Source organism: Homarus americanus, unplaced genomic scaffold (assembly GCF_018991925.1).
Source record: "Homarus americanus isolate GMGI-L3 unplaced genomic scaffold, GMGI_Hamer_2.0 scaffold59495, whole genome shotgun sequence".
NCBI lineage: Eukaryota > Metazoa > Arthropoda > Malacostraca > Decapoda > Nephropidae > Homarus > Homarus americanus.
The window spans coordinates 3,862,793-3,878,606 of NW_024732415.1; the positions used below are offsets into that span (position 1 = coordinate 3,862,793).

The following is a 15,814-nucleotide window of genomic DNA, read 5'->3' on the forward strand; positions in this document are numbered from 1 at the left end:
CATCAATAACTCAGGTTTTCGGGACCGTATTCTAGGTTAGTAAATACACTAATTATAAACACTGTATATGAAAATTAAGGGAGATATTTTGTTGTATTAATTTATTACTAGGCTTCAATAACTGAGGTATTTGGACGCGTATTCTATAGTAAATAAATACACTACTCAAAAGCAATTAACATTAAGAGATAGAAAACTGAACGGATGTCGCCTTATTACGTTGCCCCGAACGACAGATACAAGACATGGTGTATCCGGTGTGTCTACACATACACTATGTATACAGTACACCCCTTATGTCTCCCCCAAGAATAAGACACACTTCTTGTGTTTCTTCTTATTAAACAATTGAAGGTCATTGTCTTTCATTTATGGTCCAATATGCTTAAACTGCTTTTTTAGATATTTAATTTAATCTGGCATCTTTAAGAATGTAATGATGACTTCACGCCGCGCGCCGTTTGAATGGTCCGTCAAGGACTTTTAGGTGAGGAGAGCCGTGTGACCCGTTTACGTGGTCTCCTTTGTCAGTAAGAACTGGAGTAAGCTGAAGCAGAAACATAGATTTACTACATTTTTACTACTATTACAATCACAGCAAGCATATTAGCCATTTTATCTCTTTTAAAACGGGATCTTACATTGTACGGTCGTTGCACAATTTCTTGCAGGTCAATGTTGTTACCTATTTGTACAGGGTCTAAATTCACTTCCAGCAGTTCACTGATTCTAGTTTGTCAGTAATATGAAGATTGTTAAACACAAGCAGCTGAAATAACCCAAGCAATTTTGTTTACCAACTTCATATCTAAAACTTTAACCTTTTAAACTTGCACTTGAGAAGGTTAAAGGCCCTTTCAGTGACAGCTCTTGTCGATAAGCAACCCAAGTTGATAGTTGTCTGTTCTCTAGGCAACTGACCATTGTCACGATGCGGAACCATCATGCTCAGTACATTGCAAGAGCTGAAGCAGAATCTCCTTCCTAGCAGAAACTTTTCTTGAGGTAATTTATCATTATCCATCAAGTAATGTAGTGAAAATATCCTGAACACTCTGGCACCATGCACAGAGCCAACCCAACCCTCATAAACATCAAGAAATCTGAGACTATCATCACAAACCACCTGAAGGTGAATACTAAGGAAATCTTTACGATTAGTATAGGCAGCTCTACGTTCTGTGGGTCGCTCGCGGTATTTCTGTGTCCCATCGGCGCACCCCACTACCACTGGCCAACCGGTTTTCCTAAGAAGCTTTCTGTTATTTCGTCTTGCTGGTGTCTCGTGGGCGATGGAGTAATATTTGGTTGAACAGCTTTCAGTGCTTCAGACTTAAAAAAATAAAATAAACAGAGGGTTCCCAATAATACTATCAATAACCACAGCCTTAGTCGTCAAGTGTGGATAATGAGGCGTTGGAATTCCTGAAAATTTCTAAAATATCCTTTGTCAATTCAGTCATCAATTTGCTTCGAGATACGGAAGGCACATTGTGGGGTTCCGTGCATGTCCAGTGATGCCATAACATTTACAAAGGGTAATTTGCATTTTTAATGACAGATTTGCTAATCGTGTAGTTTAGGAAAATTATTAGAAAAGATAAATAATTATATTATTTTCCCTGAAATTTTTGACGATATTTTGTTTGCTTTTATTTTCTAGCCACTGTTTAGGTTAGGTGTGCTTTTAATATAATATTCTTGGCGGAACCATCAACGGAAAAGGTGATCCCCGAGTCTAGACCAACACCAGCTGTATCAAGGAAGGACATAAAAAGTTTGCTTGCGCTGCTCCCCACAGGATCTCAGTCACTGTGAGGAAGTCATTTACCTACAGCCAGTCATGCACACCAGGCCATATCCCCGGCCAGATCCTTCACGGTGGAGTGGGAAAAGGATATACAATATACAATAATGCCTTTTCCTTCACTGAGAGTTAATAAAAGAGGTGTTTACGGTACACAAGCGAACAAATTATCCTTCAACACACAACTTTTTTATTTATGACAATTTACGTAAAAGAAAATACCCCAACACTATAACCAGTTGTATACAGAGTGTGTGTGTGTGTGTGTGTGTGTGTGTGTGTGTGTGTGTGTGTGTGTGCTTTCTTCATACTTAAGTTGTATAATGGTAAGGTTTTTGAGACAAGGTTTGGAAAAGTTGTGTAATCAATTAGCTCACCTTAACAACCGTCGTCTGTGAATTGGCCAGTTGGAGGATCGTTCGCTTGTTGTACTGTACTGCTGGCCTGTATAACCTATACTAACTCCAGCCAACTCTACAGCTCATCATTACCAAGATTAAGCAATAACTGGGCACTTGCTAATTAAAAAAACATTAAATTCCAAAATAAAAATCGGTAGGAAATGTTCTATACTACATTGTACTGTACTGGATATTCACAGGTCCACTTCCATTCCATTATCAAATTATCAATAAAAATAAAAAAAAATAGTTAATTATGCACATATTTTGTTTGTCTTTTGCCTAGGTTATTTTTGTCTTATTTTCATCTGCGTGTGATTACTCAAGAAGGAAGGTGTATATCTTGACAAGTTGGGCCATTATCTGGTCCCCAGTTGGAAGAGTTACAGCCTTTCGTTATTTTTCCACACTGGAATTTTATCATTGACAAGAACTTCCGTGGTAGGCGTCTCTTTTGGTTTAGTTATAATGCAATTTTAAATCCAGAAGACGACTTAGTGAATACTCAATAAAGTACATAATCATTATCCAGTATATAATTATGTCCATTTTTACTTGTAATAGATGACTTTTCTCACCCACACTAATACCCCAACTGTTTACCATCACTGCCGTAAATCTAAAATACGTGAACCCAACCCACTAACGATCACCTACTTAACACCACCACTTTCAAGACACTGGTGCTTTGGTAGTCGTACTTGTACAGCAGTGAAGATTACACACACCAGACGCCTCCGTTAAAACAACCCCAAGACGCCACGCCGTAAGGTTAACTTCACCGTGAGCAATGGGTAAATAAACCCTAAACAACTTGTCGTTAAGTATCTTCTTGGCTCGATATCACATGAGCGATAAGATAAGTCTAATAATTTCATATCACTAATGGATATCCTGCGGTGAAAAAACTTGTCGTACCTGGTTCAATACAGCTCTACACCAATGCTCAATACACGCTCACTCGGGAAATAATTATTCATATCTATTCATCTTTATTTACAAATATAAATAAATAAAGATACTATAAATATGCTACCTGGTGAGAAGGTGAGTTTTCCATTATATGCCAGTGCTCATGCTTACCTGTCTATCTCAGTCTTAACGTACAGTACCTCTCAGTCTTAACGTACAGTACCTCTCAGTCTTAACGTACAGTACCTCTCAGTCTTAACGTACAGTACCTCTCAGTCTTAACGTACAGTACCTCACAGTCTTAACGTACAGTACCTCTCAGTCTTAACGTACAGTACCTCCAGTCTTAACGTACAGCACTACAGTCTTAACGTACAGTACCTCCTCAGTCTTAACGTATGCAATTCTCCTCAGTCTTAACGTACAGTACCTCACAGTCTTAACGTACAGTACCTCTCAGTCTTAACGTACAGTACCTCTCAGTTCAACGTACAGTACCTCAGTCTTTATCTATCAGTCTTAACGTATCTCACGCCTGCTATTGAGTGACTATAGAACCTGGTGGTGGTGGTGAGTGGTGGTAGTGGTGGTAGTGGTGGTGAGTGGTGGTGAGTAGTGGTGACATGTGGTGGTGGTGGTGGGTGGTGGTGGTGAGGAAGGGCATTAATTAAGTCTTGCTGCGCAGCCCATTTCCGCCCTGGAGGTTTAAACAAAGAGGTGTTATTCTTTCTTACAGAGCAGAAATATTAATAATAAAAATAGCGCAATAACATAAAGACTGTTTGACTTAGGTTAGGTTAGGTTATTTTGATTAGGTTAGGTTAGGTTTTGTTTGACTTAGGTTAGGTTAGGTTTTGTTTGACTTAGGTTGGGAAGTTATGTTTGACTTAGGTTAGGTTAGGTTATGTTTGACTTAGGTTAGGTTAGGTTTTGTTTGACTTAGGTTGCAGGTTTTGTTTGACTTAGGTTAGGTTAGGTTATGTTTGACTTAGGTTAGGTTAGGTTATGTTTGACTTAGGTTTTGTTTTGTTTGACTTAGGTTGGGTTAGGTTTGACTTAGGTTATGTTATGTTTGACTTAGGTTAGGTTAGGTTAGGTTTTGTTTGACTTAGGTTGGGTTAGGTTTGACTTAGGTTATGTTAGGTTAGGTTTGACTTACGTTAGGTTATGTTAGTTTAGATTTGACTTGCGTTTAATTTTCAGGGGAATTAGTAATGCACATCTATACAGTACTACTATATGTATGGCGGGAACATATCAGGAGACAGGACACACCTACACTAATAACTCGGGGTCAAAAGTTCGCTCCCGTCCAAAATGAAGCATCATCGACCCCTAATGAGATGAAACAGTCAGGATAAGTCAGTTCGGAGACTCATTCCCATGACTCGGGTTCACTACGGAGAGCGAATTATTATCCCTGATTATACAATTATCATCACAACCTCTACTTCAACTCGAGTCTTCACGGCCAAAATATCAAAATCACAACCTATACCGTAGAATGTAAGTAAATAACGCTCCTCAATAACTTCACTAAGGGACGCTGCTTTTAATATTTTGATTCATGCTATAGACGATTTTATTCAGCACAGAGAGGATCCCGCAAACAATTGGTTAAATAATGTAGTAAAACAAACGAAAAACAAAAGAACATCAACTTACACCGGGTACGTCACAGCTGTTTGTAAAGTCTTTGCCCAAAAACAGTATTTAGACAGATGGAGTTAAGGGGACTCCTGAGGCGAATGTATTACTGCGCTCCGAACAACTAACTGAGGTTTGAGGTTTACTGAGGTCGAATTATTATTTTAAGCAGCCCAGGTTTTTGTATTATGTAAAGGAACTTACACGCACCACCTAACCTAACCTACACGCACCTTACCCTAACCTAACCTACACGCACCTTACCCAAACCCAACCTAACCTACGCACCTTACCCAAACCTAACCTAACCTACACGCACCTTACCTAACCTAACCTACACGCACCTACCCTAACCTAACCTACACGCACTACCCTAACCTAACCTACACACGCACCTTACCCTAACCTAACCTACACGCACCTTACCCCAACCTAACCCACACGCACCTTACACTAACCTAACCTACACGCACCTTGCCCTAACCTAACCTACACGCACCTACACTAACTCAACCCACGCACCTTCCTAACCCAACCCACACCACCTACAACCAACCTACACGCACCTTACACTAACCTAACCTACACGCACCTCATCCTAACCTACACGCACCTCCAACTAACCTAACTTAACGCACCTTACCCTAACCTAACCTACACGCACCTTCACTAACCTAACCTACACGCACCTACTCCTAACCTCTACACGCACCTACCTAATCTAACCTACACGCACCTTAACCTAATCTAACCTACACGCACCTTAACCTAATCTAACCTACACGCACCTTACCCTAACCTAACCTACACGCACCTTACCCTAACCTAACCTACACGCACCTTACCCTAACCTAACCTACACGCACCTTACCCTAACCTAACCAAACCTAACCCAGCCTAACCTAAGCAAACCTAACCTAACCTAGTATAACGGGCTGAGGTCTTCACCAGTGATGTCTCTTAAGTTTTCTAGTCATCTCGCTCTACATGTATCAATTTAATTTTATTGCTCTCTCTCTCTCTCTCTCTCTCTCTCTCTCTCTCTCTCTCTCTCTCTCTCTTATATAAGGGTGTGGCATGCTGGGTCCGGAACACCAATTACCACTACGCCTCACGCAACACAAGCATTAAACCCAAAATAAAATAAACATTGTAGGGAATAGTTTTATATAAGAAAAATTAATATTATACACTACACAGTTAAATTAATCAATGGAAAGGTTAATTTAACACAGAGTAGAGGTTAAATTATATACCAGTGACATTTTCCCTAAGCGCCAGAGAGAACAATTTCATACAGCACAGACTACACTCACCCCTTTGGGACTCGAACTATCAGCCGCTGGGTTAGGAGACGAGTATTGTGTTCACTCAGCCATCGTGATCATACACAAGGCAAGGATTTCGGGACAACGAAATATAAACACAAATAAGTGACAAAGAGAGAAAGAAAGAGAGAGGAAGCGAGAGAGACAAATAACATAACATAAACATCAACCGATACATCAATAACTATTACTAACATTAACATACACACACACACACACACACACACCTAAATCAGTAACATACACACACGTACAACAGTAACACACCTATACCAGTATCATACACACACCTACACCAGTGACACACCTACACCAGTAACACCTACATCAGTAACACACCTACACTAGTAACACACCTACACCAGTAACACACCTACACCAGAAACAAACTTACACCAGTAACACACCTACACCAGTAACACACCTACACCAGTAACACACTACACCGGGAAACAAGCCTACACCCGGTAACACACTCACCAGTAACACCATCAGTAACACGCACCTGCACCAGTAACACCTACGCAGTAACACACCTCACCAGAAACAAACCTGCACCAGTAACACACCTACCGGTAACACACCCTGCTCCAGTATCATACACACCTACAACAGTAACACACCTACACCAGTAACACGCACACCACCAGTAACACACTTACCAGTAACACACCTACCAGTAACACACCTGCTCCGGTAACACACCTACAACAGTAACACACCTGCACCAGTAACACTTACAGTAACACACACACCAGTAACTTGCCTTACCATTAACGCACCTTTCACCGGTAACACCTGCTCGGTAACACACCTGCAACGGTAACACACCTGCAGTAACACACCTACAGCGGTAGCACTACTGCACCCAGTATTGCCGCAGTAACACACCTGCACCAGGCGCTTGCACCTCTCGATGGCACACCTGCACCAGTAACACACCTGTCGGTAACACACCACCAGTAACACACCTACACCAGTATCATGCACACCTACAACAGTAACAAACCTACACCAGTAGCTTACACCTACCAGTAACACACCAACACCATTAACACACCTGCACTGAGTAACACAACTACAATACTTACTATATTAACACACCTACACCAGTAACACACCAACACTAGTAACACACCTACACCAACACCAGTAACACACCTACACCAGTAACACACCAACACCAGTAACACACCTACACCAGTAACACACCTACACCAGTAACACACCTACACCAGTAACACACCTACACCAGTAACACACCTACACCAGTAACACACCTACAGTACGATCACCTATATATATAACATAGCTAGTAACAATCATCAAAATAAACAAGGTAACAAGGGCTCCGGGTGCTACCGCCGCTCGCGCTCCTAACAGAGCCTCTTAGTGGGGTGCCAGATGCCGCCAGCAGGAGATAAGCCCCCCCTAACACACCCCCCATCCCCCCGGCGGAGATAGAGATGGTCTCACTCCTCTTGCCAGCCTTCATTCTTGTTTGTTCATGCGTTAAAGTTTCTTATCAGATTATAGACTAACTAACATGCTCACATAAAGAAAAAATCCAAATTACTCTCCGACCTACCTAGGAGGTGTTCAGTTAGTCTGGCGACCTGTTAGAAGCTCTGTTGGTTCTGCCTTTTTTTTTCTTCCAGTAGATGAAGAGGCAGTATGGCCAACACTGCACTCGACCCCTTTGGCCTCCCAGAGTTAGGTTCCCATTCACAGCTGAGTCCGTGAGCGAGGACTAGTCAACCCTAAGGAAGGAGAAGAAAAAAGTATCATTCACTTGGCTGCTGCATCCAATACTTCACCTCAACTTAATCCAATTAATTCTATTACCTATTTTCAATCAATGTTCCCCAAGAAAGCTCAGACACATAAACAGAGTGACGATGAGGACACTAACACCTACAGTAACTTTATCATGGGTGGTTCCTGAAGTGTGTTAAAACCTTCTGCAGATACCAGTAACCCATCAGCTGAGCCTCACCCATAGCTGTGGGGTTTTGTTTTGGTGTTTATCTTAACATACTGTACATATTATTTACTCTTGTGCCTGTACTTTGGGTTTATGTTTATGCCTACAGGTAAACATTAGCTTATTGATACTCTCACTAATTAAATGGATCTTATTGTACTGCATAACTTAAAGTGTGCTTATACCTTTGAGAATGATGGTTAAAACCTTTTGAGGACGATGGTTGAAACCTTTGAGGACGATGGTTTAACCTTTTGAAGACGATGGTTTAAACCTTTGAGGACGATGGTCTAAACCTTTGAGGACGATGGTTTAAACCTTTGAGGACGATGGTTTAACCTTTGAGGACGATGGTTTAACCATTTGACGATGATGACTTAACCCTTTGAGAACAATAGTTTAACCTTTTAGTGACGATTATTTAACCCGCCAAGACTCAGAGGGTTAAATGGTTCACTACCGCTAAGGCCTACAGACGGTAGCCAATAGGACATCAGAATTGCACTAAAACGCTACCGTAGCTGGATAAAAAAATATATATATCCGAAGTTTATTTAGCCAGAATAATACAAAGTGAACGTCAGTAATATTGTCTTGGTCGAACCGTATCGATGCTGTAGGTCTCTCATCCCCAGTCCTGAGATAAATACAAAGAACAGAAAGTGACACGTATAACACAGGAGCCTTAGTGATGCTCCGACTCAAGGCAGAACAATACCTCAGCGTTTATACCAGTTAAGGTGACACTATCAGGACTTCAAGGTTAGCAGGATACTCTCTCTCTCTCTCTCTCTCTCTCTCTCTCTCTCTGTGTGTGTGTGTGTGTTTAAAGATTTACAGTATAGCTATAGCGCCCAAAATCAGTGTCGCCCGAACAGTGTTACACAATGTTGGCAAGTACTGTACTGGGCATATACGGGCTCCTCATTGTTTGTCAAGACATGACTTAAAAGCAGTTCACTCTGGCTGCTGCCCCAACAGTCCCTGGCCTGGCAGATTATTCATAGACTTTCTTTAACGTGTTTTAAGCATCAGTTCAGGGGTCCGAAGTTAAACGTCTAGTTTACACACTACAAAAAACAGTATCATGCCCACTCTGAACTCTCTAATTGTCCCCATGACTAACGCTCCCACACAACGATAATTATATCACACGCAATCAATTTCTATTAGAAAAACTTTGCTGAGATATAAAGTTACTCGGTATAAATCTGTTGTTTATTCCTGTGTTTGGTAGCGTGCAGTTGACACCATCATCAGCAAATCGATTTCATTTCACAGGTAAAGTTACCGTATATCTGCAAATTTGTGGATTAAACTTTAGACCAAATAATATTGTGTCGTTCCACCACTTGGGTGTACCTTGATAATCCAGGTTTAACCAAAAACCTTTACCAACGGAAACAGGTGATTACCAAAATCCTGATGACGAGGTTTTCCGCCGAACTCATTCTTGCGTCACCATCTTAAGCTGATAAGAAGGATACCGTAATAATGGTGATTCATAGTTAGGAAATGAATCACGAGCCTCTCTCTCTCTCTCTTCTTCTGTCTCTAAGGGATAATGTAACCTTAGAGCGTATTACTATTGCTCTAAATTCACGACATAATCAAACTTGGTGTGAGGTTGTGGTCCTTGTTCTTAGTTTACAACAAGGAAGAGACAGAAGCAGCTGCCACAATATAGTAGTAGTAGTAGCCATCAAGGTCGCTTTTATCCCAACACTAGTAAAAAAAAAAACAGCAGAAAAGTCACTCCTTGCACTACCACCGAGACTGGGAGGAATGGGATTGACTAATCCAGAGGAGTTTGCCGCCACAGAACTTTAGAACTCTGCCAAGCTCACGGCAGCCCTACTGAACACATAATAGCTCAGAATGCAACAAGTCAGGACCAACGAATTAAACTGCAACAACCGTAGCAGCAATTGCCAGAGAACTTGAATAAAAAGTAGCTATAGCGCAGGAGGTGGGAGCCTCGAACTGGCTAACAATGTTACCAATAAGGGCAAAAGGCTTCATCCTTAATAAACAAGAATTCACAGATGCCATTGTTTTAAGGTACAGTAGGCCAATAGAAGGATTGCCCTCCCAATGTGTGTGTGTGGCTCATCTTATGACATTGACCACGCCATGGTGTGCAAGAAAGGGGGCTTCGTATACATGAGGCATGACGAAGTAAGGGCTCTCACCGCAAATTTCCTGAAGGAAATCTGCCAAAACGTCATGGTGGAACCGCCCCTCCTTCCATTGGACGGTGAGAACCTCGGTCACAGGATTTCAAACACATCCACCAAGTCCGTGTGGACGTCAGTGCTCGAGGATTCTGGACGCGGAGACAGCGAGACTTCTTTGACATAAGGATTTTCGATCCCAAGGCCGCATGTCACAGTAACCTAGCTCTCGATGCTGCACACAGGAGGGACGAGAATGACAAGATCAGGGCATATGGGGAGAGAATTCTGAATGTTGATCAAGGCAGCTTCACTCCTCTGGTGTTCACAACCTCTGGTGGGATGGGACCAAGTGCAAGATGTTTCTATGCCATACTCGCGGAGGTGTTATCTGAACGGCAGCAGCAACCCAGAAGTTACGTTACAGCCTGGCTGAGATGTCAACTGTCCTTCACTCTGCTTAGGTCTGCATTGCTCTGCCTCCGGGGAACGAGATCTTCGGCCCCAAAGCTGATATTGACTATGAGGCAACAGTCACTGAATGCCGCATAGATCTGCGGCTCAACACAGCTCGGGTAGCTGCTTTTGTATTAAGTTATTTAATTTTAAGGTTATAAAATGGCGGCGAAGGTGTGGCTATTGGGGGAGGCTGGAGGTATTTATGCAAAAATAAAATAAAATGAAAGTAGTAGTAGTAAGAGCAGACGTTGATGTATGACAAAATATCAACTAATAAAACATAACCAAGCCTAACTTGTTCTAAATTCACCGAACTAACCTAAAGTAACGCATCCTTATTTAACCTAACTAATTTAATTTAACTTTCCCTGAACTGATTTAAACTAACTTAATCTATACGAATCTATCCTGACTAACCTCAGCTAGACTAGCATAACTTAACTTTACCTAACCTAACTAACCCAACTTAGCAGAGCCTAACTTAAGCTGGCTGAATGTAATCTAACTAACCTAAATGAGCATTAGACCTTAAAAGGACCTTAAGCAGCTGTGATACCGAGCAGTTCATTATTTTGGTGAAGCAATACTGCCCATCGGGGAGCTGTCTGGCGAGATACTGTCCAGTAGGTTATTGTATCGGAGGTTATATTGTCCGAGGGTTTTGTCCACTCACTAAAAGAAACAGGCAAGAACAACAATACCAGTGATGAGTTAATGGCTACAGCATGTGTGTGTGTGAGGGGGTCTGGGGTGTACCATTACCTCAACAGCTCTCCTTAACATCTACTAAAAAATGTCAACATTACTCACGCTTGGAGTGCAGTATCAGTTTCTAGCATAGTTATTCCATTGTGACTTCCATTATCACTCTTCTCTCACTTTTATTTTTCTAACTTACCGCCAATAAGATTGCGTATTATAATTAACTGTGACGCCTCACTTCAAAGCAGTTCTCAGTAGTTTAGGTTACGTAGAGTACACATCCACCTATTTTTTCCTTAATACGAACAAGGTTATAGGGCTAGCCTCCTGTTTTAGAGGTTGTTGGTTCACGCCCATGGCAACCACGGTCCTCCCAGCTGTGTATTGGTACCTAACTTTAAAGTTGAGGAAATGAAGAAGGCTGAGTGTAGTGCCTGCCACACTGCCTTCTTGAGTTACCACGGCTTTGGAGACTTGCCAGATATGTCTATATCCCACCCTTACGATAACTGTACGTCCACGTCTACGATACTTTACTAATCTTCTTCGCGCTCTTGGCAGTCGGCACGTCTGTTAGGTACAGTTGGTAAGTGCTGGGATAAGCTTTGGCTGCAAAATGTATCTGAACTTGTGTCGTTTTGGTCAAGTCCGGTACTGTCACAACACTCTCTGGCGGTGTTACAAGATTTCACAAAGGCAGCCTCGATATGTGGAACGGGTATCCACCAGCTCCAGATATGAACATTTGACTGAGTAATATCCTCTGAAGTGCTTATAAACTTCAATAAGTAGGTGTTCTAGTCTCCCTGGGTACCTGAGGTGCCGGAGTGCAGGCACCAGTCTGATGAACCTTATTATGGACATTCACAATTATCTGACAGTCTTTTGCACATCTCGGGACCGCACGGTATGGCAGTACTCCAACGGGGAAGCACCTCACTTTTGAAGGCTTAGTGTTATGGGGAAAGGACCATCTAAATATGTAAACGCCCTTCTTATAAGACCTACTAGCTTAGTTGCTGAGTTACCTTCTCACAATGGTCCGAGAACTTCATTTCTTTGTCAACATACACAATCACGTCCTTACTATTGGTACTACCTAGGTAAATTCTTTTGCATTTATTTAAATTGAATTTTAACAACCATTCCTTTGACCACTCCTGCAGCTGACAGAGATCTTCCTGTAGTTCTTTACAGTCCATTTTGGCTTTTAGTTTCCCTGAATAACTTATTATCAGTCGGAAACATTAGTATAGAGGAGTGTATAGCTTCTGGCATATCATTTATGAAACAACAAAGGTCCCAGTAAACTGCCCTGTGGTACCCCGCTTGTCACGGATACGCCTGTTGGTAGCGTGCCAGTAATCACCACACACTACTTGCGGTCATAAAGTCTTTAATCCATACCAGGACGTTCCCCTGAATTCCGTATCGCTAACTTACCAGTTAAATTTTTAACCTTTAATGAGGTGCGGTGGTGTAAACGTTGACAAAATCTAGAATGTATCCACACATCCACAACCTTATTTTTAATTGCGTCAAGCAAAAGCGTCCATGCATAAAACCACAATGACATTCCATTACAAGGTTGTTTCGCAGTAGATGTTCCATCATGGCATCTCGTATAATGCTCTCTAGAACTTTACACACTATGCTCGTCAGGTTCACCGGTCTATAATTGGTCGTACAGTGACTATCTCCCTGTTTCCATATAGGACTCACATAAGCCATTTTCTAGTCGCTGGGGGCCTTCTGCTCATCTATGCATCTGAAGAACAGGATTTTAAGGGTCTCAGCAAGCTCGTTGCACAACCGTCTTAACACTTTGGGATGCAAATTATCAGGGGCAAAGTTCTTTTGAACCTTGAGGTTTGACCATTTTTCTAATACAGTGCACTCTTCTGAAACTCAATGTGCGTTACTGCTGTCAAACCTTTTTTCCTCAAACTCAGGAGGTTGTTCACGCTCTCTCTTGTGAACACTGAAGAAAATTATTTATTTAACGCCTCCGCCTTCCCCTGGAAGAGAAAGGGATTATAATATTAGCTGGATAGATCACCAGCCCTCACTATCCTTAAAGTGAGTTGTGGGGAGAGAAGCGACTCAATGTATACTGTACAGTATTTTGTTTCTGTGGCGGAGGCGTTCAAGACTACAAGACTACTGACCGCTGATCGATAACACAACCTCTGCCTAACCTTAACTGAAGCGTAATGACTACTAGTTGTGAATACGTGTATATATATATATGGCTAATAATCACAGAATATGTAGATTAAATACAATGTTTTCTCGCTCATAGCAACTCTGGCGTCATGTAGGATCGTGAGCCGTGGTTCATATGTCATGCTTTAAAGGTTATGTGTTACGGGGGCCAGCTGGTGATAGACAATAATAAATAATAATTAAATGTGGAACTGGAGGGATGCACCATAACACACCGGGACAAACACACGGAGGAGCTGGAGACACTAGGAATATATGTGTGGAGAAGATCATGTACAAATGCACGTAAACAAACATCCATAGAACACACATAAAACATGAACAAATGAACCACATATAAAGTCACACAAACACACACACACACACAGTCTTCTAGCAACGTCATAACACGAACTTCTGGAGAATTCCCGTCAAAATTTACCTAAAAAAAGACGTGCACAAACACCTCTCTCCGTACATTAGACCTCACCAAAAATATCTTTCAAAAGCTACGGTGTCTGTCTGCCCATCTAGGTCCCAGACACACACACACGCGTCATCACACAACAAACAACAACTGTTCGCCCAGAACACACAGACGACGCCCAGTGGTGATACTTGTGCTCGCTAATTTTAGTTTGTTTTCGTCGACTGGTTGATCAAGTTAGTTCTTAAGAGAGAAACAAAACGAGTTATGGCCACTACAAACACACAAGCGTCTCCAAGATATTAATGACCATAAAGTACAGTCAGTTGTCTCCACCGAGATGTGTATTCCATGATATATTTTTAAATGGGAGAAAGCTGTTACCATACACCAGCTAGTATAAGCTAATTACATTATTTATTATTCTGCGATTTTTTAAATTAAAATTAATTATTTAAACGTGAAATTTCTATTTATAAGATCACCATTTCCTGTCACAATAACTATAAGAAAAAACAAGTACTGTAGTGTCATGAATAAAATCTGTGTTAAAACATGCACAGCACTGGTCACTTCTGTGTCCAAACTTCAGATTCCTTGTTCAAAAAGTACCTGAGTTGTCGCCCGGACAAGTAAGCAAGAAAACACTCTACTGAGTATCCTCTTTCCGATCTCATAATATTATTAACCTTGGGGCACGCGCTTCGCGTTGTACCTGAAAACGGAACATGGAAGGGGATATGTACAATTAAATGTACAGATCATATATATATATATATATATATATATATATATATATATATATATATATATATATATATATATATATATATATATATATGTGTGTGTGTGTAATGTGTGTGTGTGTGTGTGTGTGTGTGTGTGTGTGACAGAGAATACACAGGTAATCTTATACAAGAAAATTAAAGAAGACAAGCAAGGAGTACAGTACGTGATAACATTCATCATACGCCTGGCAGCGGGTCAGAGGATGTTGACTGCCTACTGATAAGAGATATCACGTAGCATTTTAAATAATTGTCTTTTTAAATAAATGATCATAATCTATTTTATCAACTTCTTATTGTAATATACAGCGTAAATTATGGTGAAAAGGAATTCTCCCAGTGCCTGTGTGGACAACTGAATTATTTCTAATTCAATTACTTTTACAAGAAGTTATTGGATACTCAACATTAAGTGCCACTTTACTACAGTAGTCAACAAGGCGCCGTATACTGTACTGTGTCAGGGAATTTTTCTTCATTATTTACATTTCTGGAGATCCATGATGAGGACGTGAGACTGCGATATATACATAAATTATCTACCTTTAAAGTTGAGACCCCGCCATGCTAACACCACATTTATTATTATTTCCTACAGGTAACTCATAAATGTCTGTAAAACACACAATGCGACATTTACAATGTTTTTAATATCAATAACTTTTCTACATCCAATGACATTTATAATTAACATGAGCACCGTAGAAGGAAAAAACAGTCTTCGTTGGTCTTATTATTTTCAGCAAAAGTTCTTTATAGAAGAAAGTTATAAGTATTGATGATATCCGTTCCTGGACACGTGGTAAACGTTGAATGCACTGCATGTGGAAATGAAAAATAAACAGTCCACATCCGCTAGCGTGGTCATGTGAGTGATTTTATTTACGTTGGTTAGGTTTAGTGATCTTATAGCTAATTACAATATTGATGGTCTAATACAACTTGTACTAAAACATGGACCAGACGGACCGCCGCCACCT

The 15,814-nt window shown here is 41.0% G+C and overlaps 1 protein-coding gene across 6 annotated transcripts in view; it reads right to left on the reverse strand.

The window, feature by feature from the left end:
* Window positions 1–15,814, reverse strand: part of LOC121868612 (vascular endothelial growth factor receptor 1-like) — a 119,944-nt gene that overhangs the window by 92,590 nt on the left and 11,540 nt on the right. For 4 of the 6 annotated variants that reach the window (XM_042369419.1, XM_042369422.1, XM_042369415.1 and 1 more), the window contains exon 2: window positions 7,684–7,855. The exons of 1 other annotated variant lie outside the window; for it this stretch is intronic. The gene's annotated coding sequence lies outside the window, so the exon portion shown is untranslated. Of the gene's footprint in view, window positions 1–2,184; window positions 2,328–7,683; window positions 7,856–15,814 lie in introns of those variants that run through there. One more of the 6 variants, XM_042369420.1, reaches the window with a different exon arrangement.